Source organism: Crocuta crocuta, unplaced genomic scaffold (genome assembly GCF_008692635.1).
Source record: "Crocuta crocuta isolate KB4526 unplaced genomic scaffold, BGI_CrCroc_1.0 scaffold580, whole genome shotgun sequence".
NCBI lineage: Eukaryota > Metazoa > Chordata > Mammalia > Carnivora > Hyaenidae > Crocuta > Crocuta crocuta.
The window spans coordinates 3353152-3376096 of NW_027527940.1; the positions used below are offsets into that span (position 1 = coordinate 3353152).

Sequence of the window (22945 nt, forward strand, 5' to 3'; positions counted from 1 at the left end):
CTGTGTCCAACCAGAATGCAGTGTTCATGATGGGGGAAGAGATAGGGAGAATTCCAAATGATAGGTAATCACATAATAACCATGGACATTCACATTCTGTCTTGCATGTGTATGCACTCTCTTCCCCATGCACACACCCCTGCATTATGTCCAGATCATGCTCTGTGGCATGGAGAATTTGAGTTGTCATGGGCAGTTCACTCAAGGGTAGTTGAGAAGTGACTGAATTTGGACAATATTTTAGGTCATTTCAATTCAGCTCCCCCAGCACCCAACTTGGTCCTGAACCCATGTAGTTCGTTAACTCAAAGCCCTCTGCTTGGCTGTCTTCCTCCAGGGGCTCAATGCCAGGTTCTGGGGCAGAGATGGGGCCTAGTTTTGGTGTTTCCTAGAAGGAGATGAGCTAATTGAATGGGGGAAGGTGGTTCAGGTATCGTATTATCATTACTTCTGAAGGATACAGAATGATACGAACTTGGCAGTTTGGAAGTGTCAGGGAACTATATGCTCATATTGGCTCTTCTCAGTTCAGGAGAGCACATGTCCAATATGTGGCAATAATGGGCTGAACTGGCTTGAGATTCTTCTCTGAGAATGAATAGGATGGTGTAGTGAATCCATGACTCCTTTCTTTAGTAAGTGCATGGAGGCTGCATATGGGAAGGGGTATCCAGAATTGGGGAAGAGAAGACTTTGTTCCTTGGTTAACTTTTGTCCGTGGCATTCAAAGTTTCAGACTCTTTCAGTGGCAAGGCTTCCCACATAGACCTCAGAAATGACCATCTTGACCCTGACCCTGACTCATCATTTAGGTTGCCCCAGCCCTCTGGGGGAAAGTTGGAATTGGAGATGTATTACCTCTCTCTGCTCTCTCGGGAGCTTCCTGTCAGTCATTCTCCCTGTTGCCACCCCCAACACTCCACCTGAGCACCAGATTGTCCTTGCCTGTCCCCTTCCTCCCTTACCCTGCTCCTGAAACGCCTGCAGCCAAGCACCAGGCACAGGATTGCTAATGCCCATCAGCTCTGCGATCCTTTGAACTCAGCTAATTTTCTGGGCTGGGGCACTTATGCAGCCTTTCTGAGGCCTGCTGAGAGTGGAGAGCTAAGGCCTTTGTGTCTTCATTGGATTTCTTGGTTATGGTGCCCATGATGGATGGTGTGGAAACAGGGGAGAGAGTGCCAGATCAAGTGATGAATCAAGGCAGACAATTTTAAAACCAGCCTACCCTGGCCCCACAGTGCTTCTCTTTTTCCCCTTGGTTGGAGGTGGGGCGGGAAGCATCCTCTTTGGCATTTGTCAGGGTCTGAGTGGGGACCCGGGCACTAGGCTGAGTTCTTTAAGGTGCTGGTGCGGCAGCTGCCAGGCACGCTTGCAAGAGTGCTGGTGATTTCTTCAGGCTTCAAAGAGCTGCCGTGCTGCACTTGCTGGCTGGGGCCCTCTCACTTTTCTCATTATTTCCTGAGCAGAATGGCAGGAACCAAAGCAAGCATTGATTGGTTCTGATTTAATTGGAACTCTGAGAATAGGCTCTCATTTCTTTGGGCTAATTGGAACTTTTCTCTTTTGGAGGGTTCTGCTGTCTGTGCTGTTTGTCAGGTCACCTCCTGTGGTTGTTGTGGGAGGGCCTATGGAGACAAATACATAAATCCAAGTGGTTTCTTTCCATTCTCCCTACCCCGTTCCACCCCCTTCTGACTTTCAGTGGACGTTCCTCATCTAGAGTTATTATGGAACTGGCTTGATTTCACAGATTGCTTATCGCAAACGCGCTGGAGAGTGGAGGGAAAGGGGAGGCCAGGGCATCACTTTGCCGTTTTAGAAGCACAGGCAGCCACGTTTTGGTGGCATATCTGAGAGTGGAGAGTGGCAAGCCAGGTGCTGTCATGGGTCTTACAGCCAGCAGCCTGGCTGACTTTGTGTCCTAGCAGGAAATTGAAGCCCTCCCCCTGCCCCCGCCTTTTTCTGTGTCAAGAACTTTAAGATGCATCCTCCAAATCGTAACCATTGGCTCTGCTAGTCATCTGTCTTTGATGGATGAGCCGGCATCGAGGACTCCCTTTCCAGAGCTAAGCAGTCTGCCCCAGGGAGGTTAAGAGGCCTTGGCTGTTGATGGTTGTCTTGGGAGGACTCTCCACCCTTCGGATGGAGATGGGCAATGCATGTGAAAGGATTTGTGACTGGTCCTCGTTGTGTGTCTCCCAGGTCAGGGTACTGGGGTGTTTTTCTGTACTGTCAGGTGGGCACCATAGCCCTTCACCACAATTCTGGGGTGGCCCACCCAGAGTAGCCAGTTTTCATGGGGCCAGAGGCATGCAGAATGGGGGAGGCCAGAGAATTGTGGGTGAGACAAAATGAGCCCCTCTCAGCTGTCCTGGTAGGACTGGAGAAGGCAGGAAAGCTACTCTCCCCCAACACAGCCCTGAGAATCAATGCCCTGGAGCCTGGCTAGGCCAAACCTGGATGATTCTGGGCTTGACGCAGTTATACTGACCTGATAGTTTCTTCTGGATATTTGAATCTGGGCCTTTGAATGTGTCAAGTCTATGGAATATCCTCTATATTATTTTCTAGCAAGGCAGACTTTCATCATGGACCGGAACCTTATTCTGACTTTCACTTTGTGCCTGCTAAACCCTTAAACCCTCTCCTGTCAAAGTCATGGTGAATAGTTGCTCAGCTGTGCCGAATTACTTGGAGACCAGTTAGGCAGCCCAGCCAGTAAAGAGTGGTCCTGGCCTAGAGCTCTCCTGTCCTGAGGAGGGTGGTGGCAAGATGGGGGCAAGCAGAGGAAGCTGTTGGGGGGACCTTATACATTAGGAGGTACCACAAGAGGCAGACACACTTTCTAGAGGGTTCCATGGCCCACGGCCTCTTCTGGACTCATCCTTTATGCTTACACAGATTGGACCGATCAGTCAGAGTCATAGTAGCCTGCTGACCCCACCAGTGACTCTGTCCCATCTATAAAATTGTTAATTACTAGGAAAATGGCCTGTCTGCCCCAACTTCAAACCTTATGCTCATAGTGTAGTTGATTAATGAGCACTCATGGCTTTGTCTTTACCTGCCCTGTACCTTCCCTACTCAGGTTGATGGCTAAGTTCATTTTCTGTGTGAGTCCCTGCAGTCTGTCCATCCCTGGGGCCAGGGGCACTGAGAGCTGGCAGTTAGCAAGCTCTCTCTGTGCCATCGGGCCTGAATACTGTGCCAGCTAAAGTCAGTCTCAGGGAGGAGGACTGGGCTGAGACTGACAGTTGCTAGGGGGAACCTGGCACAGGCAGGCCTCTTAGCTGTCTGTTAGAAGCTTGTGGGCTATGGTATCCCATTTAGGTGCCCAGAGAGGGGTCTCAGGTGCTAGAACAGCCTGTGGCAGCCAGATAGAGTGGAGCAATGTCCCTTTGAGGCTTAATTCTGTTTCTGCTCCTGAGTACTCCTTGAGGGCCTGGCTTTCCCTCCCAGGCATAGTCATTGGAGTTTCCAAAAGGAGCTGTCTCATTATCCTGCATCTCCAGCTGTACTCAGGACTCTGGGAATGACGATGCTATGTATGACCTTCCCTGCCATCCTCCCTTATTCCTGCTCCTGTGGTGTTTAGGACAGCCTTGGCTCACCACTGTAGAAGGCATGCACTGATCCATTGGTCCTAGACCTTTGCTCTTGGTGCTGTCACTTGAGGAGAGAGGGGGATGCAGGGAGATCAAAGGGGAAAAAGGGGTGGATCCAGGTGGAAGAGGTCTAACCTAGAGATAGGAACTGGTTTTAGTCCTTGCTCTGCTGTGAGCTTCTGGGTGGTTTTAAGATAAGTCCTTTCTCATGAGAGCTCTGTCTTCTCTGCCTACTTCTCAGGGTGTGTGAAAATCAAGTGGATAATTCATATGAGAATGCTCTGGAAGCCATGTGATGCTATGTCATTGCTCTTAAGCCCTAAAACACACCATCTAACTCTGGCTTCTAAGGGGATAAAATTCTGGAATGAAGGTGGCATGTAGTGCCCCCAATCAGAGACCCAGGTCACCCGGAGACCTGACTATTCAGTCATCACCTGCCAGCACCTGTGTGGCCCCAGCTCCATGAGTGTCCAGCAGTGACCAGTGATCAGCATATAGGCATGGTTCACTGTCCCCCAACAAGTCAATGGGTCAGTTAACACACATTTGAAAGGTGTACCTCATGCCTTGAGGCAGGTCATGTAGGCAGCTGGTCTTTGTGAGCTGAGGTCTGACTGGTGGACAGAAGACTCCCTAAGCCTGAGGATGAGGGTCATCTGAAGCAGCAATTCTTGATCCCAGGGTGGGCGTGAGAACACACAGGAGAGGTTTTTTAAAATGGCATCTCTTGGTGACCCCTTCTGAGATTGTCTTGGGTAGGTAAAGTGGAGCCCAGGCCAAGGACCCCAGATCTAAGCTCTAGACCAGAACCATCTATGTTGCTGGAGTATAGAAGAAGGGGGCTCAGGGGAGGTCACTGAAAGCATCTTGGGCTTAAGGGATTTGTAGAAAGGGTGGCCCTGAATGGCATAGAAGGAGTCTGGGAAAAGGGACTGTAGGAGTGGGCTGGAAGCTGGGTAGCCTGAGCACAAGGCCTTTGGGCAGGGCCCTGACAAGCTGAGCTGCTAGAAAGCCTGAGAAGGGCTATGGGTGGAGGAGTGAGGGCCAGAAAGCTGAGGGAGGACTGTGTGGGGGTTACAGAAAAAAGCAGCCTTTCCTGCAGTCGGCCAGTCCCAGCTAGATCACTCGGGGCTGTCGTTCGCACAAACATCAGGGGTGGATTACTGTCCTCAAGGGCAGTCAAGCCTGCAGGACTCCTGTGACTTGCTCAGGGCCTGACAATCAGGGTTTGGGCTGAGGATGCATATCCCGTAACCAGGAGTCACATGGCTTTTCCAGGGAACTCTCAGGTCAGCTGAGACCATCCCAATCCCAGATGTTGGCAGGTTCTGGAGAAGATCAGAGTAGTTCTTGGTTCATCCATCTCCCTGTCTCATGTCTCTCCTACTTCCCAGGTGTCTGTCAAAACCCTGAGCTAGGGCCTGCACCCTCTCTGGCACTTGTCTTGTGTAGCCCTCGCAGGAGGTCCTCAAGCTAGCCACTCCCCTGCCACTGCCTCACGGCTGCCTGTCCTTCGCCAGCTGCTTCGGCACTCCCCTCTCTCCAAATGGGGCCTTTTTTCTTGGTAATTTTCCACCTACATGTAAATTCCTTCATGCCTGGAAACCCAAGGGACATTTTGAACCTTTCAACAGTTTCAGTGCCTTTGTCAACTTGAGTGGCTGAGATGAGCCAATTTATAAGCCTGGGGGAGTTGAAACGAAAAATCTGCAGGATTTGAAAGTGGAGAAAAGTATGTCTAATTTCACTCCTCTTGGAAAAAAAAGTTCTGGTACCTATTTCCATCTCCTTTGGGGTTGCTGGTCCTAGCTTTGGGTCACCACTGCATCCTCATCCTGGGTGCTAAAAGAGAAAGTGGGTCCCAAGGGGAGGGTGTGTGTGTGTGTGTGTGTGTGTGTGTGTGTGTGTGTGTNCTTGGTCTTTTCCTAGGGGAGGGGTCTCCGCCTGTAGATGTAGTATCTATACTCTCTTTGCTGGCTGAGCTAAGAGCTTGAGTACCAGTTACATGATGTGGCAGCTGGGCCTTCCATTTTTGTCTCAAGGGCCAGCTAATGAGAGTGAGGCAGATCAATCCTGTAGAGATGAGGCTTAGTATACAGGAGTATATGTAGGTTGGCTCTGGCCCTGGGAGTTATCCTCTATGACGAAGAGCATCCGACCTTCCTGTATGTCCTCCCAGCCTGTTGCAGAATGAGTCTGTGCAGCTGCAGATATGCTGGGCTTATCGTGTGTGTGCTCCTGGCCAGGGAGGTCAAGAGGAAATCAGTAGAAATGAGGGTGAGGGTAATGAGGCACTGTGGAGAGTCTCAGGAGGCTTCTTAGAATCATGGGACAGAAATTCAGGGTTAGGGAGGGCCAAACCCATCCCTAACAGAGGTTTTCATTGAGGGTAGGGCCCAGTTCAGGGGAAGAGCTGGACAAGGAAACAGGTCCTTTGGTTTCTGGCTTATCCCCGGCCTCTGTCTGGAATAGCCCACCAACATGAGGAATGGGAACACATTCCTAGTGGGGACTGGAGTTACTTGCTCTTTGGGTATGACCCTTGGGGACCCGCTCTGGTCTCCTCCTTGCAGGTCTGGGCAGTCTGGCCTTCCATTCTTCAATCAAGTTGGATTCCACTCATGAGCTCATGTGGATTGAGTGTACCTGTGCTCCTTCTTTCTTTTAAGTACTTACTGGGCACCTACCGATGCCAGGCCCTTTATACTTCTACACTCAGATTGAGCAATTTTACTTCTAAGAATCTGCTACATTTTTAGCTCTTGGAATTGGTTACAATGTCCAGAGTAGAGTGGCTCTATTGCCCTGGTGGTACCTGGTGGAGGAGCTAGGTAAGACCTCTAAGGAGAGTGAATCCAGGCCACCAGATGACACACTGCTTTACTACAGTGGTCCCCCACCCTGCTTTTCAACACCTCCAGTGATGGGATGCATGGACTTCCTGGAACGGCCTGGTTCATTGGAGCCCTTCTTCCTAATATTGAATTGGGCTCGCCGATCCAGTCCCTGGGGTAGAACTTTTATGCAAATCTCTCTTCTGCCAAGTTACCTTTTGTTGTTGTTATTTTAAAAACGTTTTGCGGCTGCCTGGGTGTTTTGGGTGGCTCAGTTGGTTAAGCATCTGACTTCAGCTCAGGTCATGATCTCGCAGTCCATGGTTTCGAGCCTCGCGTTAGTCTCTGTGCTGACAGCTCAGAGCCTGGAGCCTGCTTCAGATTCTCTTCTCCCTCCCTGTCTTCCCCTACCTGACTCATGCTCTGTCTCTATCTCTCAAAAATGAATAAATGTTAAAAAAAATAAAATAAAAAATAAAAATGTTTTGAACAGGTAGTACATACAAGAAAAGGTTTCCCTCCCATTCTGGTCCTCACCAAGGGCCATTGCTGTTAAAGTTTCTAGTGTGCAAAGAAAGTTTGTGCATTTGCACACCCAGAATATAGCTGTATCTTTTTCCCACCTACATAGGGACATATTACACAGGTCTTTTCACCTAGTCGCCCCCCCACCCCCACTTATTTAACAATGAAGGTTTAAACAATGAAGTACTTTGGCTGTATTACCCAGAAATCTGCCTTATTTTTTCAAATGATTCTATAGTATTGTATTGAATGGGTGTGCCTTCATTGTTCATTTATATACAGGTTCATTTATATACAGGTAGGTTGCTTCCTGTTTTGTTTGTTTTTTTTTTTGTTGTTATTCATAACAATGTTTCAACAAAGATCCTTGCATTTATCTTTGTACTTGTGTACCAGCATATCTGCGAGTCAAATTCCTTAATTAATTTATTCAATGAATATTTATTCAGAACTTTGTATGTGCCAAGCACTTTTTTAAGAACTAAGGGTGCAGGAAATTCTTAGAAAAAAACCTGCTGAATCAGAGTATATACATTTTTAATTTTGATAGATGTTCCCAGATAGTCCTCTGGAAAAAAAGGTGTTTTCTACCAATTTTGCTACCTCTGACAGTGTAAAAGAATTCCTATTCCCCACAGCTTTGCCAGGAGAATAAAATGTCAATCATTTTTACCTTTGCCAATCTGATAGATGAAAACTGGCAGCCCACTGTGGTTTCAGTTTACATTTGTCTTGCTACGTGGGGCATTGAACATGGCAAAGGTCCACAAGTAGCCCTGTTCAGTTGTTCAGGACTTGACAAGCATTCCTGTATAACACGTCATTAAATCAGGTGAGGTTGCTTGTTGCAGACCTTTTGGAGTTTGCTGCCTCCATGGTGTGGTCTATTTTTCGCTTTCCTCTGTCCCATTCCCTCCTGCCATGTATCTGCCCTTGATCTATTGTGTGTTCATCTATAGCATCAGGACACATCGGCCCGTGCCACTCACCCATTTTAGTGTTTCTCACTTGGTGGCAGGTGACTGGTCTGCAGACGGGACAGGACAGGAGCAGATGCTGGTGCTCCAGGGCCAGGCCGTTCTCCTGGTCCAGTCCCAGAAAAGCCGCCCAGCCTGGTTTTGGGGGAAATACATCTCGCTTTTCCCATCCTTCCTCTCCTGCCTGGAGCTGGTTCTGAGCTCCTTGCTCACCCTGGGTAGCCCTGCAGACGTCTATACCCCAGGCCGAGCTCTGTCCTCCTGCAGCCCTGCTGAAGGCCTTGCCCTGCTTCTGCCAGAGAGCCTGGTCTTAGCCCTGGGTGGCTGCTCACTGCCTCCTTCTCTTTGTGGCTTTTGTCTTCCAACTCTGAGGGTTTTCTTTCCCTCTGAGGCCAGGGACTTCCTCTCTCCTTTCCTTATTTCAGTCCTCCTCCCCTCTTGCGTGCTCCCCTCCCCACCTCTGCTCTCCTCTCCCCTCCTTGCCCCTCTCTTTCCCCTACCCTGCTTCCTTCCTCACTTTTCAATTATTTTCTGTTAAAATAAATATATTCAGGTTAAAAAATGAGTCAACTTAAAGAAAAATAACAAATTTACTAATACACTAAAAACTTGATGCATAGATAAGGCAAAAAGCAATGAGGATGACATGTAGAATGACTAATGTGTGGAAAGAAGGCTGATTTGCCCTGTGTACCTGGGCTAAGGAAGTAGCTTGTATACTCTTCTGGGCAGTCCCACCATTCATTGTCACATCATGGTGATGGCTATAATTTGAGTAGGGAGCAAACCTTTCTGGATTGGCTTCCAGCTTGCCTGAAGCCCTAATACAGCAGGGCTATTATTTGCAAAGCACTCGCTATGTACCAGATGCTCTGCCTAATTCTTCTCGTGCATTATCTCTTAAATCCTTACAATAGCCCTATGAGTACATATGATTATCAACCTCATTTTTCAGTTGAAGATACCGAGGCACAAAGAAGCTGAGTAACTTTACCAAGGTCATACAATGTAGGACTCTGGGGCCCGGCTGATAACTGCTATTCTCTACTCCTTCTCTCCCCACCCCCTGCCCCCAGCAGGAGAAGAGAGAGATTCCCTTAGGGACAGACCTGTGATTTGTGGTGGGGGTTGGGGCTTCAGCATCCCATTTGGACTGAGATAATCCTTCATTAAGGGACCCAAGGAAAAGCCATCAATTTGATTTGCATTTCCCATTGACTAGGGATGACCCAGGAGGTCCATGGGGTGACCATGCTTGAAGCTGAACCCATCCACCTCTGTCCTCTGCCTAGCCTTCAGTCTCTGTCTTCTACTCCGCAGGCTCCTCATGGGTAGGACCTTGTGTGCTGTGTCTCTGCATCCCAAATGCCCATTCTGTGTCATCTGTTAAATGAGAACAAAACAAAATGCATTAAAACTAAAATTTGTGGAAGCCGGGTGAGAGCCGAGGAGGAAGAAAGGCTTTGCATTGGGATGTATGAGAACATACCCCAGCTGCACTGAGTAGCATCAGCTCCATACAAACCAGGCAGGAACCACGTGGAGTCGCTGACGAGGCATGTGCTTATAGAGGTGATGATGGCAGAACCAGATGGAGGAAGTAACCAGGGATGGCAGAGGCCTTGTCTGACTGTTGTCCAATATAGTGACACACTGTGCACACACACACACAGAACAAAATCAACAGAATGGCCGAAAGCCCATACGTTATGAAACCCTTTCACTAAAAGTTGGTGATAACGTCTCAGTTTGACAGAGGACATAAGGTCAGTGCAACGTGTGTATTTCAAGTGGAAAATGGCAATCTGCTCTTAGAACAAGATGGGTACAGCTTCTCATTGAAATTGTATGGAATATGCAAGAGCTCTGCCAAATCATGAACTTGGCAAAAATTCGCCTGTTCTGGGAATTAGGCGATTTGAGGGTTTCTGTTTGGTTTTTGGGTCTGTCATACACATGCCTGCGTTGATCTGAATGTGGAGGTCCTTGTGACGTGGGGCATTTCTTTTCCTGCTCGTTCTGTTTGTCTTTCTCTCTGCATCTTTGGCCAACTTGGTCTCCCTGTTTTCTTTTCTTTTTCTCCATTTACTCTATTCTCTTGTCTGTCTTCTCTCTGGACTTGATTCAAAAAGGAAGAAAAGAAAAACGCATTTCATTGGTAGAAGTTTAATGAATGGTTGGTTATTTCCATTCACTGTTTTTATTTTTTTCCTTTGGAAACTGTATAGATGCAAACTGCAATAAAAACAGGTTCTTTCTTATAGTAAAATACGGAAAATCAATGTTTATCATTGAAGTTGATTGCAGATACTACAAGAGTGACTTTTGTCATCAAAATTAATGATATATAATCACACATGCTGATAATGAGACCATTCATTAAAAAGAACAATAACTTTCTTTTTAAGGGTCTTTGTAGAATGCCCTGCTTCTCTGTGTTCATTTCTGTATTTTTCTGGGGCATATTCTGATTTTTTAAAGTTTCTTCTACCCCATTTTTACTCTTCTCCCTTTTCGAGAATTCTTTCAAGCTTCCTTTTTTTGCCCTAACATTTTAAAAATCCTTTAATCCAACTACCAGTTAAAAACCAGTGACCAAAGCTATGCCTTATTGAATTTAACTTTCCCAATCAGAATGATTGATTTTAGCCGTTGAGGTTGACGATGTTGCTCCCCCTTTGTGGGTACCTCTGCCCACTCACCTAAGAATTTCCTCTAATGGAAAGTCATTTATTTGGGACTGACAACACAAGAGTGAGCAGTAGATCCCCCTTTCCCCCCAGGACCTTCTGCAGCCCTGGGGGCAAAGGCTTTGCTATCTAGAGAATTGACAGCACCTCACTGCACAAGCCAACTAAATATCGATACAGCCACTTCCTTCTGGGCCAGGAGGAGGAGGCAGAGGTGATTGGTCCTGGACATCCATCCCATGGGCTGACAGCCTCAATCCCCTTCCTACCCTGGCTTCCCCCCAGGGGCCAGGCCTTTTCAGGCCTTTTCTCCACAGACTCCTTTCCTGCCGGTAGCTGTGTGCGGGCCCCTCCTTCATAGCCCTCAAAGAGCTCTGTAGACAGACATTGTGTGCTGTTTGCCAACACAGGGGCCTGGGTACACAGAGGGGGCGAGGGAGAAGCCATCTGCTCTCTCCTTTCACAGAGACCTTTGCTTTCTCCCGTTCACTCTCCTCCTCGCTCTGTCTTTGAACGTGCATACAAAAATAAAAAAAGCAGTTGCTAATTAGAGCAAGAGAATGAGTGTGAGCCTGGAAGGGGGCACAGCGGAGAGGCAGTCCCCGTGCAAATCAGCCCGCTGGTAAGAGCCAGTCAGAAGGGATGACAGGGCGCTGAGGGGGTTTGGAGGGGTATTTTGACAAAATAAGCATCAAAGCTGCTTCTTTAGAGTGGCAGAGGAGCTTTGTCTTAACTTCTCACCAAAGAAGGGGAAGAAATAAGAAATGACAGAGTTTCTTGTAAACCCCCACTGCTGGTGTCCACTGACCTTTGCTCTGATATTTTCACTCCTTCAATAGCTCAGTAAACAATAGTCTCCACTGGGGGGACATTTAAGTGTATCCTTTTATTGGTAATTTTTGTTCTGGCTGATAGCTAGTGGGAAATCTCTGGCTTCATTTCCCAGGCAGTGCTGGCTGAGGGAGAGCCTCCCCACGCAGGAGCAGCTGAGTCATCAGGAAGCCGGGGCTGGGAAAATATCCGCCGACAAATCAAGACTTTCTGTCAAGGCTTTTTTTTCCCACTTCACTCTTTCCTAGTCTTGGTTCATCAGGTGACGTCTTTTCCTAGCCCCACGTAGTTAAACTGGAGGGGGCAGGCCTGATGTGTGGTGCTGATGTGTTCGCCGCCTGAGCGTGGCTACAGGACCACAGTGGGTGTTAGAACAGGATGCTGCTCTGACCCTGAGCTCTGGGAATCTACCCAGTGCTCATGGAAGGTTCTGGAAACATCACCTCAGCCAGGCCCAGGGCCATCTGCCTGGAAGTTTTGCCATGGCTTAGAAGGGACTCTTCCCATCTTTGCTCACTTTGCTGGGCTCACTCTGAAGGTCTCAAGGTCCCAGGAGGCCCGCCTCTGGAGAGCCTTCAGTCCCTGGGAGGGTTACTGCGTGACTGGGCCTCTATACAGATGCAGTTCTTCTAGGAGTAAATTCAAAACACTGATGATGCAGATAAGGAAAGATTTGGATGTAAGTGCCCTGTGTATTGAAAGAATGAGGTGATTTTCTGACTTCTTGTGAATGTGAGCAAGTGAGAACAAGAACGTGGAAGTCTCATCAGGATACACACTGGTTACTAACTAGTCAGGAAGGAGGAGAGGAAAAGGCAATAGAACTTGGAAAGATGGATTATAATTAGTTCATTCTTCCTCCACTGGTCTGTTTAAGGTGATGGCTACACATGCAAAGACAGAATGACCTCTCTGGAACTTCTGGGAAAAGCCCCACACTCTTGGAATGACGTCCCCAAATGAACTTTTTAGGGGTACATACTCAGTGCACCTGTCTCTGGCACACAGGGGTGCTTCCCCGGAAGCACAGTGCAGCTGGTCTTTGCTCTGCCGAGGACCCCTCTGGGGAAAGGAGGGCAGGAGTCCACACACCACGCAACCCCGCCAGGCCACCGAAGCCACTGAGGAAGCAGCCGTGGATGGGTCCTTGTTAAGAGTCGGTGACAGGAAAGCTTGGGTGGTTCATCCTAGCTTAGTGTTTGTTAGCAGAGTGGCTTCTCTGGGTCTCAGTATTGCTCCACATTAAGTGATTGTGTAACACCAGGCTCAGTGTTGCTGTGAAGACTATGATAATCTGCCTGTGTGGAGCCCAGCAAAGAAAGACCTTGGCACATTGCAAGGGGTCAGAAACGGATGTTGATGTTACCAACATTTTTGCTATTAAATAAGCCAGAGGATAATTTTCTGCCTGTATTTGGTGCTGGTTCCCTTGAGACATGAGAACTGTGGGAAGAATGTCAGAAGTGTACAGAGATGCAGTAAATACTAGGAAGGCTTAGATAACAGGATCTGGGTCCTGGGTACATAAAACAGTTTAAAGTAGAGTCGTTGAAGACAGTGGAAGCCACCCATGTAGTCATAAATGGATGTAGTTGGTCCAGTTTGCTGCTTGCAAGATTAAATCCTTTTTTAAAATTATTTCTTTTTATTTTCTGTGACTTAAAATTTCATTTAAAAATTATTATAGAGGGGCGCCTGGGTGGCTTAGTCAGTTAAGCGTCCGACTTTCGCTTAGGTCATGATCTCACGGTTCATGGGTTCGAGCCCCGCATCGGGCTCTGTGCTGACGGCCAGCTCAGAGCCTGGAGCCTGTTTCCGATTCTGTGTCTCCCTCTCTCTCTGACCCTCCCCTGCTCACGCTGTCTCTCTCTCTCTCCTAGAAATAAATAAAACATTTAAAAAAATTATCATAGAGAAAATTTGACTTCTTTTGGTGGCAAGTTTTATGAATTTTAATCCATGTACAAAGTTGTGTAACCACCCTAGAAATCAGAATACAGAGAGCTATCTTATGATGTTGCTTTATAGTCACTGCCTCCTTCCACCCCCTCCCAACCTGCTATCAGTGGTTCTCCATCCTTTTGTATCATCGTTCTACACGGACTGATATGGTAAACGCTTGAGCTTGGCTTCTTTCACTTAGCATAACGCCTGTGAGATTCATGAAAGCTGTTGCTTGTCACTGGTTTGTTGCTTTTTGCTGCTGAGTCATATGCCATCCTGTGGATGCACCATAGTTTATTCATTCACCTGTTGAAAAACATTTGGATTGTTGCCAGTTTGGGGTGATCATGAATAGAGTTGCTGTAGACATTCATGGACAGGTTTTTGTGAGGACATATATTTTCATTGCTCGAGGTCAAATCCCCAAGAGAGGGATTGCTGGGCCACACAGAAATTATGTGTCCAACTGCCAGAGTGGTCTTCAGAGTGGCTGGTCCATTTTGCAATACCACACCAAGTTTTCTGCGTCTTTTGCAGCACTTGGTATGATCAGTATTTGTTATTTTAGCCATTCTATTAGGTGTGTCTTGGTATCTCATGGTGGTTTCTATTTGTGTTTCTCTAGTGAATAATGATGTTGAGTCTCTTTCATGTGCTTATTTGCCATTTGTTTATCCTCCTTGGTGAAGTATCTATTCAAGATGTTTGCCCTAGTTTTAATTAGGCTGTTTGTTTTCTTAGTATTGGGTTTCAAGATTTCTTTATATATTTTGGATACAAGTATTTTTGTTGAATACGTGAATATATTGTTTGCAAATAGTTTCTTCCATTCTTTAACTTCTTTTCTTTCTCTTAATGGTATCTTTCACAAAACATTTTCAATTTTGATGAAATCCAGTTTATCCATTATTTTTTTTATTGAAGACTTTGTTTTCGTAGAGAAGCTTTAGATTCATCATAGCTAGATTGAGGGGAAGGTACCAGGATTTTCCACATAACCCCTACCCCCGCACATGCATGGCCTTCCCCATTCAACACCCCCAACCATTGTGGTACACGGGTATGATCAGTGAGCTACACTGCTGCTTCCTAATCACGCAGAGTCCATGGTTTACATTAGTGTTCACTTTCAGTGTTAAACCTACTATGAGTTTGGACAAATGTGCCATGACATGTATCCACCATTATGGTGTCACACAGAGTAGTTTCACTGCCCTAAAAGTACTCTGTGCTTCACGGATGCATCCTTCATTCTTCCTTAATCCTGGCAACCACTCATCTTTTTACTGTCTCCATAGTTTTGGCTTTTCCAGAAAGTTTTACAGGCATATACCGGATGTAGGTTTTTCAGGTTGGCTTCTTTCACTTAATAATAAGTATTTAAGGTTTCCTTATGTCTTTTCATGGCTTGACAGCTCATTTCTTTTTAAAGCTGAATAATACTCCATTGTCTGGAGAATTTACTCGTTTTTGTTCTCAGTGTATCCAACTAATTACTTTTTCAGTTGATCCAGGTTATGGATCATACTTTTGGTGTCATGTCCAGGAAGGTAATTCCATGCCTAACCCGAGGTCACAAAGGTTTTCTCTTAATGTTAATCTTCTTTAAATCTTATAGTTTTATGTTTCACATGCATCTCTGTGATCCATTTTGAGTTGGCCTTTGTGTAAGGTATGAGATTCAGATTTAAGTTCATTTATTATTACTTTTGTCTCTGATGTCCAGATGTATCAAAACCAGAGAGCTGTGGGGATGGCTCTTTCACCTCCTCCAAGCCTTTACTTGAATATTACCTTCTCAGTGATCCCTACAATGACCACCCTACTCATAGTGTGGGCCCCACCCTCTTCACAATGTGGGCCCGGCCCCTCTACGTGTGGGCCCCTCCCTCCTCATAGTGTGGGCTGCCCTTAACAGCCTTCCCATCTCCCCTACCTTGCATTATTTTTCTCTATAGCACTTATCTTCTCTGACATAGTATACAGCTTACTTATTATGTGCACCATCTGCCTCACCTCACTGGATTGCAGCATGCATGAGGGCAGGGATATTTGAGTGTATGTGGGAAGGAGGTTGCTTGTGAATGGATGTGTCCTGAGCAGTTGGGAAGTGTGGGATGCACAAAGAGGCTGAGGCTGCCTGGGGTATATGACTGTAGAGGGAGAGAGTGCAGGCCTCCCTGTCTCACACGTACATCAGGCAAAACAGGTTTGTCAAAGTTAACGCTCCTCTATGAGGTCTTCTCTTACCCACCCGCCCACCATATTGTTTGAGACAAATAAGAATTTAAGCAATTAAACCATTTTCCCTCTCAGTCTTAGAGTATTTATTCCTTGAAACTTAAGCTTTATCCCTTATGCTCCTTGAAAGAAAGGAAGTGCTCTAATGCCCTGGGAAAATTATCTTAAATTCTAATCAGACCTCAATCCTGGGTGTGGGAAGCAACTCAGAGATGAGGTGGTTGGCAGGGCAGGGGGCACACAGTGAAAGCTGTTTAGGTGGCAAAATCAGCTAGAATTGAGGCTTTCAACTGGCTAGTGGTGCTTCATTTCCAGCGAAGAGGCTTAACTTATCAAGAGAGAGGCCCAAGGAATCTGAGAAACAAACAGTGCAATGATAGGGAGAGACCAAAAGAAAGTGCAGATTAAATGAACTGAGGTGCAGAGTTGAGTGGATTCTCGTCTTCCTGCAATGGAACCCTCCTCTTTATTCTGTCCCTTCTCTGAGTTCCAACACAACTGTGCCCCGGGTTTCTCTAGTAGCAGGTGGAATAGATGCATGCCCTTGCTTTGCTCTAGAATTTCTTTATCAGGTAGCTTGGGGGCAACAGTGTGGTTAGCTAAGTGGGTAAGGAGCCAGCTGGGCACTTGAAATCAGCATTACCAACACAAACACACTGTCCTTGAAGTGAATGTTAATTTTAAGTGGGTGGGGGGGGAGGGTTCTAGAGGACCTGAGTGGGAGGGCTGCCACTGTGGCTGTTAGGGCCAGGCTGCTGAGGGCTGGTGGGAAGCATCTACAGAAGGCTCTGGTCCTTTCCCTTTCTCGCTGCAGAGGAACTGGCCCTCTAGATACCACCAGCCCTGTGCCTTCAACTGGTCCCCTGCAGGTCCAGCGGGTCTTGGCAGACAGCCCTCTGTTCAGCTAGTCCTGCTCTTTGATGATCTCTAAACAGCTAAGGCTCCTGGCCTGTTTGGAATCTGGTCACACACCATGTTTGTTCCCAGAAAAGCAAACCCACGTTGCCTCCAATTTCTGTCTCATTTCCACCACTGGATGGACCAAGTCAGCTAATTTTCCCCTTTTCATAAATTTGTTTCAGTTAAGTGGGAGGAGCTGCTGATTTTGAGTCATCAGACCTATGAGGGTGGGGGAACCCAACTTGTAACATTTCATAAATTATACTTTAATGAAGACACCCATTAACACTTGTAATAATTCACAGAAAGGAAGCCCAAGCAGAGCTGGCTGAAGTGTCTCCCTTTGTCTTTTTTTCTTATTTTTAAAGTGTTACCAGCTTAAACAGAGGTCTTAATTACAGAACAGAAACAGAAGCTAGCAGTGTCTGGGAATTTCCTCTTGCCAGTGTGTACCAGTCCTTGGCCACACCTCCCTCCCGTGGCTCCTCCCAGAAGACCTGCCCCAGGAGAGGCGGCCTCTCCCCCTCACCTTCCCTCCCTTCCCCTTCAGAGCATCCTTGCTATGAGCCAATGCTGTGTGCAGGGCTTTTGTAGCTGAAGAGTGCCAACGTCTTTGAGTCTTTCTTTGTGTGTGTGTGTGTGTGTGTTTATGTGTGTGTGTGTGTGTATTTAAAGAGGTAAAGTCAAAACAGGGTTACAAAAATTGTGGTATGGCTTGAATGTTTTCTTTCCATGAATAAATGCTTTTAACTCAAAAATTGCAATAGTCTGTTATGCTACAAGAAGATACTTGCATGATTCATAAAATGTATTCATGTCCAGAGCCCAGAGGCAGGCTGCTGGGATAACGCAGTACAGTTTTAAGTTGTTTGGACTTCTCATTTCAGTCTGTGAGTATATCTCACCGAGTGTGAACTTGAGCCCTTTTTTGAATAGGGGTGAGGCTGGATGGCCTCCTTCCTTGTCTGTGACAACCCTTCAGGGCCTCTGAGTCTGGGAGGGTTGATCCCTCATGCACTTATTCATCCCAGATCAGACGCATTCCTCTGTCTCACGGAGCATTGTCTGACTCCTCTTCTTGCTCCCCCTAGAGCCAGGGTGGGTGTGCCACCAACAGAGACATACAGAGTCAGATTCAGAGGACAAATAAATCTGATGCCTGATTGAGCTGGGTGGGGGCTGCTGGAGCAGTCACTGTCCTTCCCTGGGTGTGGGGGATGTGTCCTGCTGTAGAGGCCTCGCCCCGCGGCATCCTCTCCTGACATGCAGGCCCGCAGCCTGTTCTAAGGCCAGGCACACAGCAAAGAGATCGCTCTCTCCGGCTGTGTTGGCTGACTCCCTTACCTTCCCCAAGGTTCAGGGCGGGGGAGATCATGATGGTGAGGGGCAGGGTTGACCAACGTTCAAGGCACCAGACAAGGCCCAGCTTAGCTCTCTGCTTCTTTCTTTAATTAATTTTTTTTAACATTTACTTATTTTTGAGAGACATAGAGAGACAGAGTGTAAGCAGGGGAGGGGCAGAGAGAGAGGGAGACACAGACGCTGAAGCAGGCTCGAGGCTCTGAGCTGTCAACACAGAGCCTGACACGGGGCTTGAACCCATAAGCCGTGAGATCATGACCTGAGCTGAAGTTGGACAATTAACCGACTGGCCCACCCAGGCGTCCCTCTCTGCTTCTTTATTGTGAGAGAGTCAACTGCCACAGTAGGAGGGGAGCTGAGCAAAGCTCTCCTAGCCTGTAATCTAGTCTTCGGAAGGAATCCTCTGAGCAGAATTAGAATGCCCAGGAGTGCTGGGGTAGGATGGGTCCACAAAGAATGTGGAGAGAAAACATTTCTAGAATACTGACCCCTAGAGGAAACTCCTGCAGCTCCAGGCTTCAGGCCTGAGTGGAAGAGTGTGCCTTATCCCTTCTGGGAGATGCTAGGAAGGAAGCATTGTCTGCCCTGGAAAAACAACAGAGAAGCAGGTCCGCAGAAGGGAGGATCCCAACGCGGGGAAGTGGCTGAGGGGATGGTCTTGGGAGAGTGCCATAGAATGATTTAGGCTGCATCTGGGCTGCAGGGCCTGTCCTCTCTCTGCCTTTATCTTTCTCGTTGGAGACCTTACCGGTAGCAGTGGTGTCCCCGCAAACCTCACCCCAGTCCTCTGCATTCACTTCCTTTCTCCAGCCACACCTTCCTAAGTCCCAGACCGGGCCGGTTGTCCCTGTGTTCAGACTCTTACAGCTCCCCACTGCCATGTAGCCATTCTCAGGCAAGAAGCCAAGAATGCACACATGCACACGTATTTGCACACAAGCCCCAAACTCAGCTTGGTGAAGAGTGTACACTCTGGGGCTGGACTACCTNCGTCCCTGTGTTCAGACTCTTACAGCTCCCCACTGCCATGTAGCACGTTCTCAGGCAAGAAGCCAAGAATGCACACATGCACACGTATTTGCACACAAGCCCCAAACTCAGCTTGGTGAAGAGTGTACACTCTGGGGCTGGACTACCTGGGTTTTGAGCTCTCTTGCTACCGCCGAATGATGTTGGATAGGTTACCTTACCTCTTTGTGCCTCAGCTGTAAAATGGGTGTTATAGTAACTACTTCCTAGGGTGATCGTGAGAATGGAGTGAACTAATGTTTGAGATGTGCTTGGGGACCCTGCTGGCTCTCAGGGAGCATAGGACACAATTCACTGTGGCTCTTACTTGCCAGCCGTCCCATGCGGCATGTGGAACCTTCTCCCTTCAACTCAGCAGTTGCACTTTTAAGTGCCATCAACCTTTCAAGGCCCATTGGACCTTCTGCCTCTTCTATGAAGAGCTTTGGATTCCCTCTGCACCTATCAACTGGACAGACTTTTTTGTCCCACCTGTCTTCCTGGCACTTTGCCTATGTTTTCCCCATCCTCTCTGTCCCCTGCCCCCCACGTGGCCGAGGCAGATAGTCTGCCCTGTGGGTCAGCCCCATTCCTCTTCGTGGCCTCTTACCTGCTGGTGGAGCTGCTCCTGCATGGCGCCTGCACGTCTCTGTACCTCCTCCTTCCCTTTTTCACTCTTCTCCCAGCTGCCAGCCAGCCTCCCTCTTTCTCTTGTCTTCTCCTCTCTCTGTCTCTTCCTTTTTGATTCTCCCGGTTTCTCTGACCTCCCCCACCTCTCTCTTAACGAGAACTTTCACACATCACATTGATTTGGAGTTTTAAAAAGCCAGAATTGATTTTTCTGGGGGACTTTTCATGATCTTATTTTTAAATGTAGGAGGAAAGCTGTTTCCAGGGCTGTTGACTTTGTTCTATTGAGGTAGGAGTCGATGTTCAAAACTCCTTTCCGGAAACTCAGAGAGCCTGGGGACCTCTGATGCCACACCTAATGAGCCGTGGGTCAGGGCTGCCCTCCTCTTCACAGGCCCAAGTGTGGGGGCAGAAAGCCCTGGCAGGGGGAGGCCTCGCACACGGGCCTGGGTTAGAGGATGAGGCTGAAGAGCATGTGCAGAGAGTGAGCACACACAAGGCAGACGTTCAAGGCCATGACGAGTAAGGGGCAAACTAGGGGAGAACAGCAGTGGGAATTTGCTGGTGAGGCCACAGCTTCTGCTGTGAACCCATCAGAGATGGGTACCAGGGACTGTCTCCTCCATTCCAACATGCAGCACGAACTCACCCAGCACCTGTGCTGTGTGCCTGGCCCTGTGCTGAGGGCTTTGCCTAGATCATCTCATCTAATCCTCCCAAAGCCTCAGGATGCAGGCCATATTATTTATAGCTTGCTTTAGGGGTAAGATAACATTATAGCAATAAATTAGTTAGCAAAAGGCGGTGGGCTAAAAAACTGTATGTAAAGACGAAGTAATAGAAAGCTCTAAGAGAGCAGAATGAGGGGGAAGAAAGGCAACATCTTGCCTACTGGGATGGTTGTATGTGCATATGTGTTCACACATGCTAGCTGCATTGAATCTTTTTGGGGAAGGAGGCTGGATATATATAAAAAAAACCAACATAAGAAATGGAAAAATGAGGATGTTGGATCAAGAGAAAATAAAGCCAGGGAAGTAAGATAATCTATAGCTGAAAATCCTGATTCCCAGGGTCGGGGGTATATCTTCTGGATGGACTGGTTGGTTGTCACCAGGTCTAACCTTCCTCTCCTTGGGTTGTGCATCCATGAACTGTGACCACCCCTTCCCACATGAGTTCAGAGCTCCACATAAGCATCCAGGAGAATTGTAGCCTCACCACAGCTCATCTGACCCGGTCTCCCAGGGAGGGGCAGGGGTGGAGGGGTCAAAGGCATTCCTGGGTTGGTGCAGCAGCCCCTCCAGGCACTGAATCCTGGCAGGCCCCCTGGCAAATGCAGAACTGCCTTCTCCCCTGGCTCAGTAAAGGCAGCATTGGGCAGGGCCAATTCACAGGGAAGTTGAAAGATGGTCAAACCATCCTTAGATGATATGGAACCTGCCTACCAAGTCTAATATTGTCTGGATTTTGTTGCAGAACGATTTTGCTTCCTTTTTCACCTGGCTGACTGCTCCTCGTTTTCAGATTTCAGCCTAGGGGTCACTTTCTCCACAGGTCACCCCCTCTCCTCCTCTGTGTGCCTGTGAGCCTCTTACTGGCCAGGGTGTTTCTTCTGAAAAGCCACTTATACTTCCCTAAACAACCTTTTCTGTAATTATAGTCTGCAATAGCAGTGCTTATGGGTAAAGAAAGGTTAGGGCTTGTCATTTAACACCTGCAGAACTTTGTGACCCAGGCCCTAAGAGAAACAACAATCCTAAGAAAAATAGTAGCCCCGATAAATCTGATCTAGAGCTTGCACCCACCTCACAGCAAATGGAGGCTGTGTAGCTTTGAGAACCCTGGGGCATCTCCTTTTTCTTTGAAATGTAGGTCCTAGAGGGCATTCACTTCTAGTTGAGACCTAGTTTATCAAAATTACAAGTCTGAAACTTCTTTGTGGATGCTTTCACCACAGGCATAAATGTGTTTATAGCTTCTTCATCTGCATTCCCACCTTCATAGCTTAACAGAGTGGAGGAGCGGAGGTGCTTGAAGCATCTAACACCAGAACGTACACTGAGGAAAGCACTGTGTAGACTTTCAGCTTGTGCTTCGTGTCGTTACATGCGCTGTCACAGTGAGTGTCCCCAGATGTGCAGGTGAATGCCTCAGAACATGCCTCAGCTCCTGGCCTGTTTCTTTTCAGCAAAGGTGTGCTCTGGGGAGGGGCAGGATGGCCTCTGGGAGCCTTTCTGGGCAGAATGGACTCCTGCATTCTGTATCACTCTCATAGCATCTCCCGGGCCTCCACCATGGTGACTGACCNCATTTTTAAGCTTCCTTCTCAGGAATGAGAGCAAGACACAGAAGTTTGTGGCAGGCTTTTCTTCAGTGACCAGGACACCCTCCTGTCCCTTCCCCTCCTATGTCCCCCACCCTGTTTCTTACCATCTTCTTAACCACAGAGTTAGGGTTCCCCCCAACCCTGGGTTGATTTTTTTTTTCTCCTGGGGTGAGATGTTCCCTACCAGATTCATTCTCTGTAGCCCTTCCTGCTTACTTTTCTCCTGTGCCTTCTCAGCTGCTCTTCCTTCCCTCCTTAAATCACCATAACAGGGAGGAGTTTTCCATTCTCCCAAGATGCCTCTGGCACCCCTTGCATTGTCCACGGGAGGTACAAAGGCAGAGGCCTGACCCCAGTGAATGTGGGAAACCTTCAGGGCTAGGAAGAGAGGCTCCGGCCTCCCCAGGCCAGGCTCATGGGATAGCTCTGTGTGCAGAAGAAGGAATGAAGGAGGCTTGCCCAGCATCCCCCTTGTCCTCTGTTTTCCATCCTGCAATGCCCAGGCCCCTTTGGAGGGTCCTCGGACAGTGTGATCCATATTGGAGGAGCCTGGCATCTCCACCGCACCCACACACCGGCCTGTGGCTGAATTAGCCCCTTCTAGGGTGCCAGGGCTGCTGGTGGAGCTTTAGAAGTTGGAGGTTCAAGCTTTTCCCTTCTACCCACAGGGAACTACCCTGCCCTTTGCCTAGCCACTGAACTACCAGGTTCTGTCCATTCTCCTGCTGAAGATCTCTGGAGCCTTCCCTTTCTCTCTATGCCCCCACCCTACTGCAGGTGGGACCTCTCTGCTCTCCCTGGCTCCTGTCCTGACCCCTCTGTGCATCTGCCCCATGGCTGCCCTGAGGGATTCCCCAAAAAGTAATGCCAGCCCTGGATGGCTGTGCCAAACTCTTCAGGTCTCCCTGCTACTTCCAGCATAAAGTCTGACACACTCCCCCTCCCCACCCTGTAGCACGAGGGCATTTAGTAATCTGGCCCCTGACTTCATCTCCAGACCCATCTCCTGAGGCCCCTCTTCATGCTTCTGGGCAGACAGTGCTCAGGGGTTCCCAGAACTGAG

The 22945-nt window shown here is 48.0% G+C and overlaps 1 protein-coding gene across 1 annotated transcript in view; it reads left to right on the forward strand.

Moving 5' to 3' along the window:
• Window positions 1-22945, forward strand: part of EPHB1 (EPH receptor B1) — a 405640-nt gene that overhangs the window by 141676 nt on the left and 241019 nt on the right. The gene's annotated exons all lie outside the window — the stretch shown is intronic.